The following is a 12,471-nucleotide window of genomic DNA, read 5'->3' as shown; positions in this document are numbered from 1 at the left end:
TAAGGAGGCTAAAGAAGGAAACAGAAGGCACACTCGCTCCTCAAACAGCTCTCATCTAATGAGGGAGAGGGTGAGCGTTCATTAGAAGCCAGGAGGGAGCCAAATGGCGTATAAAATAACGGTGAAGTAGACTAGAGAGAGCGGTAGCACAAGTAAGAAATAAAATCAACATTTTCCCAAGGATACTTGAGGAATACATACCTTACTTCCCCCGTCCTAACATCACCCCATCACCTTAGCCTCAGGATTCTTTGGCTTTTCCCAAGAACTATCAATTTTATTGGGAAAGAAATCATATATCTTTAACTATATAGGAAATTTAGACTGATGGTGTGACAATGAATTTTCTCCCTAATGCTTAAAATTATTTCAATGAAAATTTATAAAGGCATAAGTATTAGATCACATTTGACTATTCAATTAATGTTGTTGTTGTTTAGTTGCTAAGTCGTGTCTGACTCTTTGTGACCCCATGGACTGCAGTAAACCAGGCTTCCCTGTCCTTTACTACCTCTTGGAGTTTGCCCAAACTCATCTCCATTGAGTCAGGGATGCTACCCAACCATTTCATTCAATAATAAATTATCATTATTGAAAGTGTACAATTGGGTGTACTGAAAAATCCAGGCAAATATCCTATAATATTATTTGTTGTTTTTCTCAGTGCCTTCTTTGCTTCTCCCTGCCCCCACCCTGCCAGCCAATTCTCCTTGAGAAAAGGGGCTTTTAGCTGAGTGGTTTAAACGATTATTAAATGGCTTCTGGACTAAATTGGCTGGCCCACAAAACCGTGAGCTAGTTATAGCTAACTTAGACTTGGCTTATAACAACTTAGCAACTGGAAACTCTCTATCATGGTCTACTGATACACTGCTGCTAAGATATTTTTGAGATATTCTCCTGCTTGCATAGCTATGAATGTTTCAGAAGATTTTGGACTAACTGGCTCAAGAGGGCACTCAACATTTTGTTGAAGGACTGAGGAGGGCCTACCTCTCCTGAGCGGCAGCAGTAAAGGAGGAGACCAGACATTAGGCAAGGCTTCCTGCCGGCTTTAATTTAGCCATTCAGTTCACTGGTAATTGTGGAATGCCTGCCACACATTGACTTCCCTGGTGACTCAGACAGTGAAGAATCTGCCTGTAATGCAAGAAACCTGGGTTCAAACCCTGGGTCAGGAAGATTCCCTAGAGAAGGAAATGGCTACCCACTCCAGTATTCTTGCCTGAAGAATCCCATAAACAGAGGAGCTTGGTGGGTTATGGTCCATGGGGTTGCGAAAGAGCTGGACGACACTTAACAACTAAACCACAGCACACTGAAGTGCCTATGGGAACTAGGCAGGGAGATTCGTGAACAGTGTGTAAGGGCAGGAGCACACAGCACACAAGGTCTTCTATCTACCTGTGTCTGAATTTAATTCTCTGACCATAAGGGAGAAGTACAAGCAAGATGAAGGATGGCAGCTGATTCGACTTTGATGTGCAGAATATACAGAAGTTGTTGCTGTCACTCACTAAGTCATGTCTGACTCTTTGCAACCCCATGGGGTGCAGCACCCAACTCTCCCCTGTCATCTGCTATCTCCCAGAGTTTGCCCAAATTCATGTCTTTCTGGAGCTATTAGTCATACCCTCTGCTCTTCCCAGCCGCATATTTGGACACTTTCTGACCTGGAGGGCTCATCGTCAGGTGTCCTGCCTTCTTGCCTTTTCATACTGTTCATGGGGTTCTTGCTTCAAAAACACGGGGCTGGGGATCATCTCCTCCTCCAGTGGACCACGTCCAGTCGGAACCCTTCACTCTGACCCATCTGTCCTGGGTGGCCAGGCACAGCAAGGCTCACAGCTTCATCGAGTTACAAAAGCCTCTTCGCCACAACAAGGCTGTGATCCAAGAAGGGGACCCTGTAGAAAGCAGGCCCCTTTTAGGGCAGGTGAGGGTGGCAGCCCCAGTTAAGTTCTGCCTACAGTCAGGCCAGGCAGTACAAGTCTCCAGTCAAGAGAAGCCAGATGTCAGTATTTTTGTGTGAGATCTTATTATTTCCAACAATTGACATCTAATTAAAATATTTACAAAGTACCTTCAGAGCCATAATTCTGTGGCCAAGCCAAACTAGTTTCATTCCCTGAAGAAATGACAGTCTCTGAGACATAACAGCTATGCGATGTATGTTCAACTTCTTCTTCTCTTTCTCATTATGATGACATTTTTCCATGTCTTTCCTTCTCCTTCCGAAGGAGGATGAACTCCCTTCCTCCAGTTGGAGAATGAAAGCGGGCAGGAAGACAGACATGGAGAGGCTGTTTTGTTAATAAGGGCAACAGGTAAGGTCAGTAGAGGGTTTCATTTCTCTGCTTAAGAATGAGCTTATGGCCAGAGGATCTGGAGAGGAGAAGAGAAGCTGGGCCAAGGCGGAAAGCAGCCACAGAGAGAGTCAGTCGATGAAGGAGAACAACTTCAGGAAAAGAGAGGGCACAGCTTAAAGGGGCCTTAACATATTTTGCTGCATGGTGTGGATATAATCCCCTGCATGCCCAAGACAATTAAAGAGTAATCTATGGGACTTCCCTGGCAGCCAGTGGTTAAGACTCTGCCTGCCAGTGGCAGGGGGACACGAGTTTGATCCCTGCTCTGGGAAGATTCCAGGTGCCAAGGGGCAACTGAGCCCATGTGCCACAACTCCTGAGTCCACATCTCGAGCCCATGCTCCGCGAGAGAAGCCACTGTGGCAAAAAGCCATGCAGCCCACCTGGAGAGCAGCCCCGGCTCGCCTCATCGAGAGCGAGCCCGCACGCAGCAGCGAAGACCCAGTGCAGCCAGAAATCAAAGACATGAATCACTTTAAAAAAGATTTAACGAGTCTATGGTGCTTTTCACTGTGTTCATAGCCATATTTGTGTTTTCTTTCAGAGGAGGAGACAGCCAGTCCGGGTGACCTCAGACTGTGCCACAAAGAATAGTAACGTCTAAAGGGGACGGAGGCATGCTGCCTGCATTTTCAACCAAGAACGGGAAGAACCCAAGATCTGAAAACAGAAAGAGATATCTGACCATGGAGGAATGTCATTAAGAATCTAGGTTCTAGGACTGGCTAGTGTAGCAAATAAGAAGGCCCACTGAGAAGAGGAGACATGAGGGCAGAGGGCAAAGGAGGTAAACAGTGCCTGGTGCCTCATGAGGATGGCAGGGGTGAGAAGAGGCTTCATGCAGAGGTTATGTGTCCATTTTATGTTTGCCATGGGCCTGCAAGGAGATCCAACCTGTCCATCCTAAAGGAAATCAGTCCTGGGTGTTCACTGGAAGGACTGATGGTGAAGCTGAAACTTTAATACTTTGGCCACCTGATGCAAAGAGCTGACTCACTGGAAAAGACCCTGATGCAGGGAAAGACTGAGGGCAGGAGGAGAAGGAGACAACAGAGGATGAGATGGTTGGATGGCATCACTGACTCAATGGACATGGATTTGGGTAAACTCTGGGAGTTGGTGATGGACAGGGAGGCCTGGCGTGCTGTGGTTCATGGGGTCACAAAGAGTCAGACACGACTGAGTGACTGAGCCATCAAAAACAGTGGGTTAGTTTTATTTCAGTCAAGTCTCCAAGCTTGCTCCCTCACCCTCTGGGTGTCAAAGAACTGTAGGTAAGATGCTCACTATCACTTCCTTAGAGACCAGATGGTCAGATATAATCACTCCAGGCTTTGGAATTTAGAAACATTTACATGTGTGCAGTGGGCATTTCTAACTTCACTGGTTCTGCTTGTTCCTGCCTATAGAATCCGGGTCTGGACATTCAGAGCCAGAGCCAGCCAGCTAGTTCCATTGAGTCAGTCATCTGTGTGTGCCTGACACGCAAGACACTTACCAGGTTGGATTCTGAGGGCGTGGGTGCAGATCCTCAGTCGTGTCCGATTTTCTACGGCCCCATGGACTATAGCCCACCAGGCTCCTCCGTCCACGGGATTCTCCAGGAAAGAATACCGGAGGGGATTGCCGTTTCCTTCTCCAGAGGGGTTCTTCCAGACCCAGAAATTGAACCCAGGTCTCCTGCAGGCAGTGTCCTGCGTTGCAGTCAGATTCTTTACCAGCTGAGCCACCTGGGACCCTCAAAGACACTTTCACAACCAGAGTGGGCCACCTGCCTCAGCACGCTTACATGGTGAGAGGGGAGAGGTCTGGAAGTTGCTTCCCCCCCTGGCCACTAAGTCCTGGGCAGACCAACTGACCTCCGGGACCTCAGGGTCAAGTGATGACATTTCTGGGTCTGCGTGTTAAGACTTTACGTTCTATCTACTTTAGATTTTTTATATTTTATACTCAAGGAAACTGAGGCACAGAGAGGTTAAACAGTTTGTCCAGGGTCACACAGCTAGTGGTCTGGCTCCAGGGTTAGCTATCACATCATGCATCTCAGAGGTATTTTCTGACCAGGAAGACAGTCACGATCAAGAGGCTTTGGAAGCAGACACACCTGGACCTGTCAGTTCTTAGCTCTAAGGCCTGGGAAAAATGAGTTAATGTCTGTGCTTCAGTTTCCTCATCTGTAAAATATGAACAGCAAACTTATCCACTTCAGAGAGCTGTTGTTTGGCAATGCCTAGATATGAGTTTGAGTGAACTCCAGGAGTTGGTGATGGACAGGGAGACCTGGTGTGCTGTGATTCATGGGGTCGCAGAGTCAGACACAACTGAGCGACTGAACTGAACTGAACTGAGGAATAGGGTTGCCAAGAGTCGGACACAACCAAGCAACTAACACTTTCACTTTCAGTGCCTAGGAAGTGTTAACACAGTATCTAAATAAGCTCAGTTCAGTTCAGTTCGGTTCAGTCGCTCAGTCCTGTCCAACTCTTTGCGACTCCACAAACCACCACACGCCAGGCCTCCCTGTCCATCACCAACCCCCAGAGTCCACCCAAACTCATGTCCATTGAGTCCGTGATGCCATCCAACCATCTCATCCTCTGTTGTCCCCTTCTCCTCCTGCCCTCAATCTTTCCCAGCATAAGGGTCTTTTCCAATGAGTCAGCTCTTCATATCAGGTGGCCAAAGTTTTGGAGTTTCAGCTTCAACATCAGTCCCTCCAATGAACGCCTAGGATTGATCTCCCTTAGGATGGACTGGTTGGATCTCCTTGCAGTCCAAGGGACTCTCAAGAGTCTTCTCTAACACCACAGTTCAAAAGCATCAATTCTTCAGTGCTCAGCTTTTTTTACAGTCCAACTCTCACATCCATACATGACCACGGGAAAAACCATAGCCTTGACTAGACGGACCTTTGTTGGCAAAGTAATGTCCCTACTTTTTAATATGCTGTCTAGGTTTGTCATGGCTTTTCTTGCAAGGAGCAAGTGTCTTTTAATTTTATGGCTGCAATCAGCATCCGCAGTGATTTTGGAGCCCCCCAAAATAAAGTCAGCTACTGTAAGTGACTATTAACATTAGATGCAGCCCTAGCTAGGGGATGTGGGTTCAGAAGAAAAAGAAGAAGTGTAAGAATAAACAGTGACAGTGAGAAGTCTGTAGATACTGACCCCACAAGAAGTCAACCTGATTTTGCTAAGCACTGAAGAACTGATGTTTTCAAATGTGCAATGCTGGAGAAGACTCTTGAGAGTCCCTCGGACAGCGAGGAGATCCACCCAGTCCATGCTAAAGGAAATCAGTCCTGAATATTCATTGGAAGGACTGATGCTGAAGCTGAAGCTCCAATACTTTGGCTACCTCATGCAAAGAGCCAACTCATTGGAAAAAATCCTCATGCTAGGAGAGATTGAAGGTGGGAGGAGAAGGGGACGACAGCAGATGAGATGGTCGGATGGTATCTCCCACTCAATGAACAGGAATTGAGCAAACTGTGGGAGATAGTGAAGAACAGGGAAGTCTGGTATGCTGAAATCCACAGATTAAACGAGTCAGACACAACTTAGCAACTGAACAGCAACAGTGATGAAAGTACATCCTGCATGCCAGAGGATTCTGCGTGTAAGAGTGGAGTTGGGGACCAACATAGGCATGTGCTGGGTGAACAGTGGACAGTGAATTCTTAGGAACTTCCGTCAAGTGCCCATTTAGTCCCACGATACTCCTGGGCACTGGATCAAGAATCCAATCTCCTCTTACAACAGGCCACTTTCTGGATCAAACCATCCCTGTCCTCAACAACAGATCACAGGGAATCAAGTTAGCAAGTGGTGGCTGGCAGTTGTCTGCCCTCTGACTAATAGTGCGGGTGATGACAGCACTATTAGTTCCAAACAAACCAATTTTCCACGTGTCATCCATGTCTTCTTTAATGACCCACCAGGCTTGTCTGATATAGGTGATTTTTGCACCAAAGATATAGTCGCTCCCATGCATTATGAGCTGCTTCTGCAAGCACAAGAGCAGACTCAAATCTCTATAAATTCAAGAAGGCTTCAGCTGGCTGTGGATGTTAGTTTGGGGACAGGCCAGGCCTTGGCAAGTTAACTTGGTTGGACAAAAAAATAGCTGTCATTAAGCAGTCAGAGAGAGAACCTAGAATGAGTCACTGGTGTTTCAAATTCTGTCCCCATGGAACCAACAGAATTGATTGGTGAGTATTAATGGAGAGACAGTAAGCAGCAGAAATGTCCAAAGTAGCATACAGATGCCTGAGAAAGCTTGGGGAGGCATCCATGAGACAGCTGGCATGTGTATTCTGAATATGTTTAAAGGGACTGGGAGGGGGTGGAAACTTTCTTCTGAGACCTGTACTTCTATGCACCTAGAAGGATATATTTGAATAAAAACTTATGCAATTTAAAGAGCAATAACAATACAATTCTGCCCCAGGCTGAGTGTCCCACTCACTGGCCTTGGAGGCAAAGGCACAGCACTGAGACCCTCGGGGCTAACAGCCAGCCTCTGGGGAAGACGCCTGGTCTGCCGACAGCACCTCTGCAGAGACACTGGGTATTCTCCTAAAATAGCCATACCCCCAAGAGACAGGACACTGGCCACATACCTGCCCAAGCTGGGGCTCCAGCCCTCTGTCCCCAGAGATGGAATCCACATTGGCTCCTGGACCATACTTCCCTCACAGCTTGGGGACCTCAATTCCCTAATAGCTTGTCCCTTGACTGATTTCCCTGTGAATGAGTCCCCTTGTCCCCAGTTTTCATAACTTTTGGGAATTTTTTTGACTGCATCCCATGGCATGAGGAACTTCCCCACCAGGGATTGAACCTGTGTCCCTTACATTGGAAGCTTGATGTCTTAACCACTGGATCACCAGGGAAGTCTTTCACCAGGTTTTAATAGAAAGCATTAAGATTCCAAAATAAATTTCCTTCCATAGAAATAAAAAGTATCCCAGCCATAGTGTAACACTTTCACTTGAATCTTTCTGCTTATGATTTTCTGCTTCAATTTATTTTTACTAGGAAAATATACTGTTCTGGTAAACTGTAAACTATAAAATTTTTTTCCAATAAATAAAAAATTAAACAATTTAAATTGTATATATAAATTATGTGTGTGTGTGTGTGTTTGTGCATGTGTGTGTGTGTGCATGTTAGTTGCTCAGTCATGTCTGACTCTTTGTGATCTCATGGACTGTAACCTGCCAGACTCCTCTGTCCATGGGATTTCCCAGACAAGAATACTGGAATGGGTAGCCTTTCCCTCCTCCAGGGGATCTTCCCAACCCAGGGATTGAACCTAGGTCTCCCGCATTGCAGGCAAATTCTTTACCATCTGAGGCACCAGGGAAGCCCAAATAACCCACTAAATAACTCATTCCACACACTAAATAACACATTCCAGACAGGGCAGAATCATAGAGAAACACTGACCTGGAGTTCGCTGGATTCCGAGGCAAGGGTCAGCCCCTTCTGCTTGAACTGTTAATTTGATTCAAATCTGAAATCACCATGACACTAAGTCTCAAGCGGATGTTTTCCCTGAGGGAAAGAAAAAGTCAGAGAAGGTAAAGATCATGCAACCAGCAGCGGAGAGGATTCACCTTCTGGTAACCCTGGCCCAGCTGGGTCCCCGGGTCACTGTGCTGCTCTCCGCCCCGGGGCCAGTGCTGGGTAACAGGAGGAAGACTGCCCAGATGTGAGTTTTCTGTTGTCGTTGTTGTTTTGTCTTGTTTTTGCTCTTCTGTTGTAAAATACCCCTCTTTCCAGACTATTCTTCACTTCAGGAAAAGATTAGGGCAGCTTCACAATGCCAAGCTGTGGTATACCCTCTAAGCAATCTTTATAAAAACCCCCTTTTACAAAACATACACAACCTTTTTCTTCCAGGTTTCAACATGCCCAACATTGTCAATCTTGCGTTTTCTTGAGGTGGTAAGTGTCCAGAGGTTTTATTTTATTTTTAAAGATTAAAAAATTTATTTATTGGGCTTCCCTGGTGGCTGGGATAAGGCAATGGCAACCCACTCCAGTACTCTTACCTGGAAAATCCCATGAACAGAGGAGCCTGGTGGGCTGCAGTCCATGGGGTCACTACGAATCGGACACGACTGAGCGACTTCACTTTCACACACTGGAGAAGGATGGCAACCCACTCCAGTGTTTTTGCCTGGGAAATCTTGCCTGGCAGGCTACAATCCATGGGGTCCCAAAAGATACGGACACAACTTAGCAACTAAACAACAGCAAACATTTGTTTATTTGCGCTCTGCTGGGTCTTCCTTGCTGCATGCAGGCTTTCTCTAGTTGAGAGTGCAGGGGCTACTCTCCAGATGCAGTGCATGGGTTTCTCATTGCAGTGGGTTCTCTTGCTGCAGAGCAAGGCTCTAGGGCGCACGGGGTCTACAGTGCTGGCTCTGTGGTAGTTGCGGCGCATGGACTTACTTGCTTCTAGGCATATAGAATCTTCCTGGACCAGGGATCCAACCCATGTCCCCGACACTGGCAGACAAATTCTTTACCACTGGACCACCAGACAAGAACCAGAGGTTTCAACATTCCCTGACGCAAGAGCCGAACTGCCAGAGTTTGGAATCTTCCTAGCTCCGAGATCCACTAGACGAATCTCAGTTTCTTCAAAGGACACAGTAACCGTATCCATCTCACAGAGATATGAGGATTAAAATGTTTCCTAGCACACAGAAAGGACTCAATACTAGTTGTGGCTGCTACGATTATTTCTTGCACTATCAGTAAACGGGCAAGTGGTTCTTTCAACCATGTTGCAGACTGTTTAGCTGATGAAATTTTGATTACATGCTTTACATATTTCATACTAGGAAAGTAAAAGCCATTATGCATTCAATAAAAGAATTGAATTTTGTCAGACAGCTGGGTTACAGACTCATCTTTGCCATTAATCAGCCACAAACCTTGGCGTGTTATTTGTCTTGAGAGCCTGTTCCTTTCTTTTCCAGCTGGACCAATCACGCCTGCCTCCCAGGCCTCACAGAGCTGATGAAAGGAAGTACGAGATGGCCTGAGTAAAAGCGATTTGGGAAGGTTTCAAGTATTATCCAGAGTGTGAGGTATTATTGTTGGGGTGTGGGAAGATGACCTCTGTGAGCATGTTTCTATCTGCATTTGGACTTGGGGGCTGGTGTGAAGAAGGCCAGTTCCACTCATTTTTGGAACTCTAGGATCCTCCACAGGCATTCACAATGTCAATTTACTTTTTAAAGAAACCAGCCAAGAACGGTGAACTCTCTCCTCTGTGTCTCTCCCTTCCTGTCTCTGGGGTTTGAATTTTCCTCACTGTGGGCAGCCACTATCAGTCTCACCTCTTGGGAAAGAACCCTCTTCTTTTAAAAGGGCTTGGCCTGGGGCACCAGCAGCAATCCCCGCCGTTCCACACTTGGTCATCAACGTGGGAACTGCTCTCCAGGCAGACATCCTCTCTGCAATGGAAGGGAAGTCTGCAAAAGCGGGGCGGGATGCAGATGTCTGCAAACCCCTCAGCAGATTCCACTACACGTGGCATCAAGCCCAGAGTTGAGATGACTGTAAAGTCCAATTCCTGCCACTTCTCTTGTCCAGTATCTCAGTCTGAGCTTACTTCTTCTAGAATGTCTTCTCAATTCTTTGTGATACTCTCTGAAATCCCCATCACCTTGGATGTCATAACTCCAGCCTCCCCATCATCATAACTTTCCCCCTAGGTTTGTTTAGTTTGCCTTGTTGATAGTTGGGTGGATTCTGTTTCGCTTGAAGATGTATGAATCACCCAAAGTCCATCGTTTGCATTCGAGCTTGCTCTTGGTATCATGCGTCCCATGGGTTTGAACAAATGTAATGATGTGTGCCCACCATTATCTCACACAGAGTAGACTCGCTGCCCTAGATGTCCTCTGTACTCTGCCTCGTCATCTCTTTCTCCCCTAACCCCTGGCAACCACTGCTCTGTTTACTGTTTCCATAGTTTTGCCTTTTCTAGAATATACTTAGAAGCATATATAGCTTTATCAGATTGGCTTCTTTCATCTAGTAATATGCTTCCTTGTCTTTTCATGACTTTGTATCTCACTTCTTTTTAGTGCTAAACGATATTTCGTTGTATGAGTGTACCACACTTCACCCATTTACCTATTGAAAGTAGTTTCCAACTTTTGAAAATTATAAGTAAAGTTTCTATAAACATCCATGTTCAAGTTTTTGTGTGGAGATAAGTTTTCAACTTTGGAGAAAAACTAAGGAGTGCAACTGATGGATCATGTGGTAAGAATGTTTTGTAGTTTTGTAAGAAATAGGCAAACTGTCTTTCAAAGTGGCTATAGAATTTTTCTGACCTTTTAAGGCATGGCCTGGGCAGTTTTGCCAGGAGACAGCATGACCATCTTAGGCTTCAAGTTCCCCCACTGAGAAGATCCCTAGAGGAGAGCATGGCAGCCCACTCTAGTATTCTCGCCTGGAGAATCCCATGGACAGAGGAGCCTGGTGGGCTACTGTCCAGAAGGTTGCAAAGAGTAGGACATGACTGAAGCGATTTTGCATGCATGCATGCACCCCAATTCTTAATGTCCAAAGGTCTTGAGATATCTGTTGTGGATATGTACATGATCCCACTACAGGGCAACCCTGGGCAAATACCTTGTGTTTCAAACACAATCAACCAATTGTGTGTTATTAGTGTTTCTGAGGAGAAGACAATGGCAACCCGCTCCAGTACTCTTGCCTGGAAAATCCCACTGACGGAGGAGCCTGGTAGGCTGCAGTCCATGGGGTCGCACAGAGTTGGACACGACTGAAGTGACTTAGCAGCAGCAGTGTTTCTGAGCTGGAGTGACACATGTTATACTTAACTAATTGCTCTGGGGGCCACTGACAGTCAGAGAAATGTTACTTTTTGTTTGTTACATGTGCACTTGTAAGAACAGGGAAAGCATGGCTGTCCCTTCTATGAAAATGCCCCTGGGGACTTCCTGGTGGTCCAGTGGCTAAGACTGCAACTACCAATGCAGAGAGTTCCCTTGGTCAGGAAACAGATACTGCATGCTGCAACTTAAAGAGTTCGCATACCGCAATGAAGATCAAAGATCCCGTGTGTTGAAACTAAGACCTGGAACATGCAAATAAGCAATTAAAAAATAAAGAGAGAGAACTTAGTTTATTTCATGCCCCTGGAGACTCCTGCCATCCAGCTGTGTCTTCCCCTCACCCCTGTCACTCACTACTCCTCATTTATTGGGGATTCACAACAAAATCATGGGCTTCCTTTTCTCTCATCGCCATCATATTCAGCCTGTGACATCTCGAGTCCTTGACCTTCTCAGTTTCAACAAGCTTCCTCCAGCAACCCACCCCCATCGTCACTCTCAGAACCCTCACATCGATAGAATCCACAATTCTCAGAAACTTCAGTGTCAAGCAAGTCACTTTCCCAATATCACAAACTATGTTTTTCAAATTCACCCACCGAAACCCTTTAGATCCACCTCCTCCCATCCCTGACTCCCGCCCCTTTCTGATGACCACCAGCCCCCTTTGTTTTTCATCCTCTCCCATTTAAGGTCTTCCTGGGGTCCATCATGCCCCCAAACTTCCTTCTGTGGGCTGCTCCTCACTGGCAAATTGACATTCTGGGTGAGCTTCACTCTGCCTTCTCTTTGTCCACCCCGAGCAGCTCCCAGTTGCTGCTACAGAACCTCCGACAAGGCTGACGAGCTTCATTTCGAGCCGTCCTCTTAAGCTGCACCAGGAGGTTTCTGTCTCCCGACACACCCGCTGTGTTTTCTTAAAGTTCCTGTTTTCTGCAGTGACATGTCAGGCCTCCTGCCATCGTCTCCCACACTCTTTCACCCTGAATCCCAGCTAATGAGGTAGCCCGGAGCTCCCTGAGAACACGGAGGCCCGAGAGGAACTCCCACATCTCATGCTGATCTAGAAACGCATCCAAATTTGCACTGGGTTCTGCTTCATTTCCCCTGTAGCAGGGAAAGCCTCTCTCTCCCAACAATAATCTGCCTTCCTTGGGCTCAGATGCGCTCACCTCTCAAGGCATTTATTGCTTTAACTATCATCTTCTCCTG

This window comes from Moschus berezovskii, chromosome 25 (genome assembly GCF_049115385.1).
Source record: "Moschus berezovskii isolate FMDL1 chromosome 25, NW_MosBer_1.0, whole genome shotgun sequence".
Taxonomy (NCBI): domain Eukaryota; kingdom Metazoa; phylum Chordata; class Mammalia; order Artiodactyla; family Moschidae; genus Moschus; species Moschus berezovskii.
This window is presented reverse-complemented; position numbering follows the sequence as displayed.